Genomic DNA, 6,751 nt, shown 5'->3' with positions numbered 1-6,751 from the left:
ATAAATTAATGCATTCGCTATTAAATTTAATGCATCCGAAAATAATAAAAATTTTGCTCCCTTCAGGATTCGAACCCAGAATCTGCATTCATCCACCAAGATGATGCATCCACCGTAGATCTTGATGATCGAATGGCTTAAAATGGTTCTCCGTTCTAATTTTATTTAGTGGTTCTTATTTGAACCTCTCCATATATATATATATATATATATATATATATATATATATATATATATATATATATATATATATATATATATATAAAGTCAAGATTTAGGAGGGGGTTCGTCCGCTCTTGTCGGTGTGTACTGATATTAATACTCCCTCCGTCCCGCTCCAAATGTCCCCTTACTTTTGGGCACGGAGATTAAGAAATTAATGTGTATAAAGTGGATAAAGTGGGTATAAAGTAAATAAAGTAAGTTGGTGGAAATTGTTTAAATATTAAGTATAGAGAGAGAGTGTATTGTCAAAAAGAGTATGAGACATTTGGAGTGGGACACTCTGTAACGACCCAACTTCCCAAACAAAAGAAATAAGAAAATAATGTAATAGGAGCAGATCAATTATGAAGATTTACCCAAAATATTAGGTATCTGTGTTTCGAAGAGATTAATAAAGATAAAATAAAATAAACGAATGGGCATTGAGCGATATAATCAATTAACAAGATTCAACTCTCCAGGAGCGCATAAGTTTAGTTTCGTGACTCTGATCACAATCAATGATGGCTTCATTAATTGAAATACGAATTAAGGGTCTAAGCTCAACGAGATAATATTTTACCATATAATAGAAGTTCTTAGTTTAGGAGATTGAAAGACAAGATAGCAAGCTAATCGTTTAGCGGAAGCAAAAGACAGCGTGGAACCCTAGCCTCAGCTCCGTCCGCACCAACCAATCAACCTGAAAATTTTTGAAAATAATTTGGGCTGAGTACTAGTGTACTCAGTGAACAGGAGTTTGCAAGATATTTTATGAAATAATTAAATAGAGCAGTTTATCCAATATCATAATCATAACTTAGAAGGTTTTAAAAATAGAAATCTACTTCTAAGCATGACAAAACATTTTTCTCATTAAGTGGCGCGCCATGTGACATTTGATTGTTACTCGCTGCTTATGATCCCGGGACTTAACCACCGTCGGATCGCTTACCGCCGCTTAAGTGAACCCGGGACGCTACCCAGACGGAACACATCATCATCTGTGCTTGGAACGTGTCCAGGAGCACCCTTATAACGCCTGCTTAGCTTCGTTAGTGCCCAAATGGCGATCAACCCATTGAGCAACTAACCTTGTGTACACAATCCTCATCTAACGTGTTAGGTCAAATGAGAATCTCGATCGATGCTTATGCGAGCATTAAACAATACAGAACGCACATAAAAACATTTATATTGGATAAACAATTAACTTTCATGAAATATCAGAGCTCATATAACTCAAGATACATTTGTAAAATAAAGCCCACCTCAAAGTGGAGATTCGATACTTGGCTCGCTTGAAGCTTCACTGCCCTTAGTCACCCGAACCTACAAGAATCTATTCTTAAATAAGTCTCGAGGTGTCATTCTAATTTCTAAGTAAAGGAAATTGCTAACTATTGATACACTTTGCCCGAATTAATAATCTCTTTGAGTGAATCTTAAAACTACTAATACATAATTAATAACTTAATAAATATAAAACTTTAATTTCGAGAGAAAAACTGATAAAGTTAGTGAAAATTAATGAAATCACTTGTAGGCCCGATTAAATAAATAATTACAGCCCAACACACTTTAAAAGAATCGGCCCATTGTTTAAAATAGATGAGAGCCCAATTTCAAAGTCCAATAATGAAAGTCAAACCTTTTCTTTTAAAGAATACCTAAACATAAGAAAAATAAAAACAAAAAGACACATCTCTCACTTTCTCCCTCATACGGTTCTCCCCCTTTTCTCTCAGAACTCACCGTCTCTCTCCCTTCCTCCCAGAATTTCCGCCGCCGCCGCCGCTACCCGGGGAAACCACCACCGGAGTCCGCCTCTGCCATCACCCTCTTTCTCTCTCTCTTTCCATCTCACGCCTCTTCTCCCTCCACAGATCCACCGCCTGCTCCAACCCCGGCGAGAATCGCCGGCTCCGACGCCTCCCTCACCCAACGCCTTCCCTCTCTCACCATACCATCTCGCTCACCACCTCCCATCTGCCCCTATCTCTCTTTCTTGCGTACCCGACAGCAGACGGCCAAGGAAGGAGCGCCGCCATCACTGCTGCTGCTGCTGCTGCTCCGTTCTCGGCCGCGTTAGTGGCGCCTGGCCTCCGGCCGCGCCACCTCGTTCAGCCGCCCGGGACTTCGCCGCCTTGCTCCGAGTCTGTCTGCCTTCGCCGCGAGTGGCCGGCGGGCTGCTGCCACGCATGCAGCGCCGGCAGCCGCGGCCTTGACAGCCCGCGTCAAGCTCGGACAGCCCCACTCTTCCCTCTCATCGAATCCTCGACTCTCACTCACCGGAGGAACAAAAGGAAAGGAATTCAGATGTAAAAGATGAGAAATTTTAGAAGTAAAGATTTGATTTTTGGTATTTTGTGTGTCTGAAACTTTGAAGTTATAAGGAAATGAAATATTGACAGATGCTGTTGTTGATTTCATCCGATAAAAAGTGAAGCTCATTTCTGCAGGTTGAAAAGTAATTGAACGAAAGAAAAATTGAATGGGTGAGATTAGAAAGTGCGTGGATGGGGAATGTTTGTGGGTGTGGCGAATCTTAACTAAACAATAAGGTGGTGTGGCTGAAAATAAGCCAAAGCTTTTGAAAAAAAAATAATAATCGACACTGTAGAATTCTTGGGGAAAAAGAAAAATGTATCAATTCTCGCTGCTCGTCACTCAGCCTCTCACACTGACATCCAAATTTTGGGTTTGGGCCACTATTGATCTCACATAATTTTGGGTTGGAGGCCCAAGAAAATTTAATAACTCACAAATATATATTATTGGGCTTGAGGCCCAATAAATAGATAAATAACTAAATAGAATGGAAAAATAAATAAATACTTGTGAAAATATTTTTCATATACCTTAATAACGGCTCAAGGCATTTGATCAATAAAATAATAGTAATGAACTTCAATTTATAAAATCTCTTTAAAATAATATAATTTATTAAATACCGGGCGTGTATCAATAGTATTTTAATATTAAAGGTCTTCAATATTTCCTATGAAAAGGACGGGATGTCACATACCTCCCCCCTTAAAAAAATTTCGTCCCCGAAATTTACATACCTTGGTAGTCTAATTCGGGGTATTGAGGTTTCTTCTTCTCTTCCAGTTTCCACGTTGCTTCTTCTACCCCATGGTGGTGTCAAAGCACTTTAACCAAGGGAATTTGCTTGTTTCTTAAAACTTGAATCTTTCGATCAAGTATTTGTACGAGATTCTCTTTATAGCTCAGATCTTGGGCTAGAACTAATTCATCATTCTTTATTACGTGTTTTGGACCAAACACATACTTTCGTAATTGCGAAACGTGAAACACATTGTGCATGTTCCCAATGCTAGGTGGTATTGCCAACCTATAGGCTGCATTCCGACTCTATCTAGGATCTCAAAAGGTCCTATATAGTGGGGTCTTAATTCACCTCTACTTTCAAAACGAATAACTCCTTTTGTAGGGGAAATTTTGAGAAAGAGTCAATCCCCAACATTGAACTCTAGTTCAGTTCTTCGTGTATCAGTATATGATTGTTATCTATCTTGTGCTTCTTTGATCTTTTGCTTAATCTGGTCAACTTCTTCGATCATCTGCTGAACTAGTTCTGATCCTAACAGCCTTCGTTCGCCTACTTCATCCCAGTAAAGTGGCGATCTGCATTTTCGCCCATATAGTGCCTCGTAAGGGGTCATTCCAATTGTTGTCTGGTAGCTGTTATTGTAGGCAAATTCTACGAGAGGTAGTAAGTCCTCCTAATTTCCACCTTTGTCTGCAACAATTGCTCGAATCATGTCTTCTAATATTTGAATTGTTCGCTCCGATTGGCCGTCTGTTTGGAGGTGGTAGGTCGTGCTGAAGTTTAGTTTGATGCCCATAGCTTCTTGCAAGCTCCTTCAAAATCTTAACGTGAATCTGGAATCACGATCAGATGTGATTGATACTGGTACACCGTGAAGGCGCACAATTTCCTTGACATATAACTTTGCAAGCTTTTCCATCCCAAAGGTCATTTGTATGGGAAGGAAGTGCGCTAACTTCGACAGGCGATCTACAATCACCCAAATGGCATTGTTTCCACGCGCTGATCGTGGTAAGCTTACCACAAAATTCATGTTGATATGCTCCCACTTCTATTCGGGGATTGGTAGTGGTTGCAATGTCCCATAGGGTTTCTGGTGTAGTGCTTTGACTTGTTGGCATGCAGGGTACCGTTCTACGAATAGTGCTATATCTCTCTTCATTCCTTTCCACCAGAATATTTTCTTCAAGTCTTGATAAATCTTCGTGCTCCCCGGGTGGGCTATATATGGCGTGTCGTGTGCTTCACTCATAATCTCATTCTTCAGCCCTTCGTTGTGTGGCACTCATAGTCTGTTTTCAAACTTCAAGGCATTATCCTTATCTTCTGTGAATCCCTTGGGTTCGCTTGATCTTGCTGCGAGTCGCATCTTTTTTCAAAAACCAATCTTTTCTTTGGGCCTCAATGATTCTGGTTCGCAGATCTGGGATAATTCTAGGGCAGCTATGCAGCTTAATATGGTGTTTGGGGGTGTACTATTTTCAAATTAAGTGCAACCAAATCACGTACTAACTTCTCCTGTTGAGTAATAAGATATTCAAGTTTTTCTCTGGTCTTTCGACTCAGGGCGTCTGCCACCACGTTTGCTTTCTCAAGATGGTAATTGATGGTGCAGTCGTAATTCTTTACTAAATCCAGCTATCCTTGTTGTCTGACGTTCAAATCCTTTTGCTTGAAGAAGTACTTCAAACTCTTATGATATGTAAATATCTCACACTTAACTCCATAGAGGTAGTGTCTCCAAATTTTCAGCGCGTGCACGACGGTAGCAAGCTCTAAATCATGAGTTGGGTAGTTCAGCTCATGGGGCTTCAGTTGACGAGACGCGTATGCTATCACTTTCTGATTTTGCATCAACACGCAACCCAATCCTAGTTTCGAGGCATCAGTGTACACCACGAATCCTTCATTTTCTTCTGGTATTGCTAACACTGGTGCAGTAGTTAGCCTCGTCTTGAGTTTCTTAAAACTTTGTTCACAAGCTTCAGACCAAACATACTTAGTCCCTTTTTCTCAAAAGTTGAGTCATTGGCCTAGCCAATTTCGAGAATCCTTCGATAAATCTTCTGTAGTAACTTGCTAGATCGAGGAAACTCCTGATCTCATTGACGTTAAATGGTGTCTTCATTCCTTGGTTGCTTCGACCTTGGCAGGGTCCACTTTGATTCCTTCAGTCGACACGATGTGATCGAGAACATCATTTCTTTCAACCAAAACTTACACTTGCTGAATTTGGCGAATAGTCTCTTGTTCCGCAAAGTCTTGAGTGCGATGCACAAGTGTTCTTCGTGTTGTTCTTCAGTCTTAAAGTATATGGGGATATAATCAATTAACACTAAGACGAATCTATCGAGATAGAATCCTCTATTCATCATATCCATGAAAACAGCTAGGGCATTCATTAATCCAAAAGTATCATCGTGAGCTTATAATGTCTGTAACGTGTTCGAAATGTTGTATTTGGAATGTCTTCCATTTTCATGTTGAGCTGATGGTGACCAGACCATCAGTCAATCTCGGAAAAGACACCGGTTCCTTTCTGCTGATTAAACAGATCATCTATCCTCGGAAGAGGATATCTATTCTTTATCGTAAGCATGTTCAGTTTCCTTATAATCAATACACATTCTTAGCGAACCATATTTCTTCTTGACGAATAGGACCGATGCTCCCCACGGTGATACGCTAGGTTGTATGAAACCTAGGTCTAATAATCCTTGTAGATGCACCATTAATTCTTGTAGAGCTGGCGGGGCCATTCTATATGGTGCCTTCGACACTAGAGCTGCTCGAGGTTCTCGGTCAATTATAAATTCTAGTTATCGGTCTGGTGACAAATCGAGTAATTCTTCGAGAAAAATATCTTTGAAATCTCGAACAACTGGAACTTCTTCAGTCGTTTTCCTTTGATTTTGGTTTTCCAGTCAAATTGACTAAGAAAGTCTGACATTCTTCTTTCCTCATTAGCTTGGTAGCAATGACTCAATTGTGAGAGCTCTGCTCAGTGTTTGTGCATAAGTGAGACCTCCCTGACTTGCTAAGAAAATCGATATCTCATGACGCAATCCGTTTCTGAACTTTTCCGCGCATTTCTCGTCAGTATCCACTAGGAATGGAGCATATCGTAGCAGTTAGTTGAAAGTCATGTCATGCCCATTCGTCGTTCCAGCCATCTGCTCCAGGTTCCAGAACTCATTTGTTTCTCTGACGGTAACATTCTAGTATGTATTTCTCATATAACTTTTCCATAAAGTCATCCTCGGTGAAATTCTCCTATTGCTTTTATTTACTTCTCGGCATCCATAGGATCGCCTAAACCGTCTGGTGCTACTTCTGGTGCAGGCTCATCAGGGACAATTACTCGTCGTCATCCACGTCTTCTTATTGTCGTATCCATGATGTGGTTTAAAGGTTCAATTGGTTAATAGGGCTTAACAATCATATGTGAATCAATCATGAGACTATGCGTGC

The 6,751-nt window shown here is 40.3% G+C and overlaps 1 long non-coding RNA gene across 2 annotated transcripts; it reads right to left on the bottom strand.

The window, feature by feature from the left end:
- Positions 1 to 713: 713 nt before the first annotated feature.
- LOC131013465 (uncharacterized) lies at positions 714 to 6,016 on the bottom strand. 2 transcript variants are annotated; one of them, XR_009097707.1, is made up of 3 exons: positions 1,875 to 6,016; positions 1,476 to 1,546; positions 714 to 907 (listed from the first exon to the last, which is right to left on the bottom strand). It is a non-coding gene; the product is annotated as an uncharacterized LOC131013465 (long non-coding RNA). The 2 variants fall into 2 exon arrangements; XR_009097708.1 differs by having other exon boundaries at positions 1,476 to 1,536.
- Positions 6,017 to 6,751: the final 735 nt, after the last annotated feature.

This window comes from Salvia miltiorrhiza, chromosome 2 (assembly GCF_028751815.1).
Source record: "Salvia miltiorrhiza cultivar Shanhuang (shh) chromosome 2, IMPLAD_Smil_shh, whole genome shotgun sequence".
Classification (NCBI taxonomy): Eukaryota; Viridiplantae; Streptophyta; class Magnoliopsida; order Lamiales; family Lamiaceae; genus Salvia; species Salvia miltiorrhiza.
The sequence above is the reverse complement of the archived record's forward strand: the minus strand, read 5'-3'. Positions and strand labels throughout refer to the sequence as shown.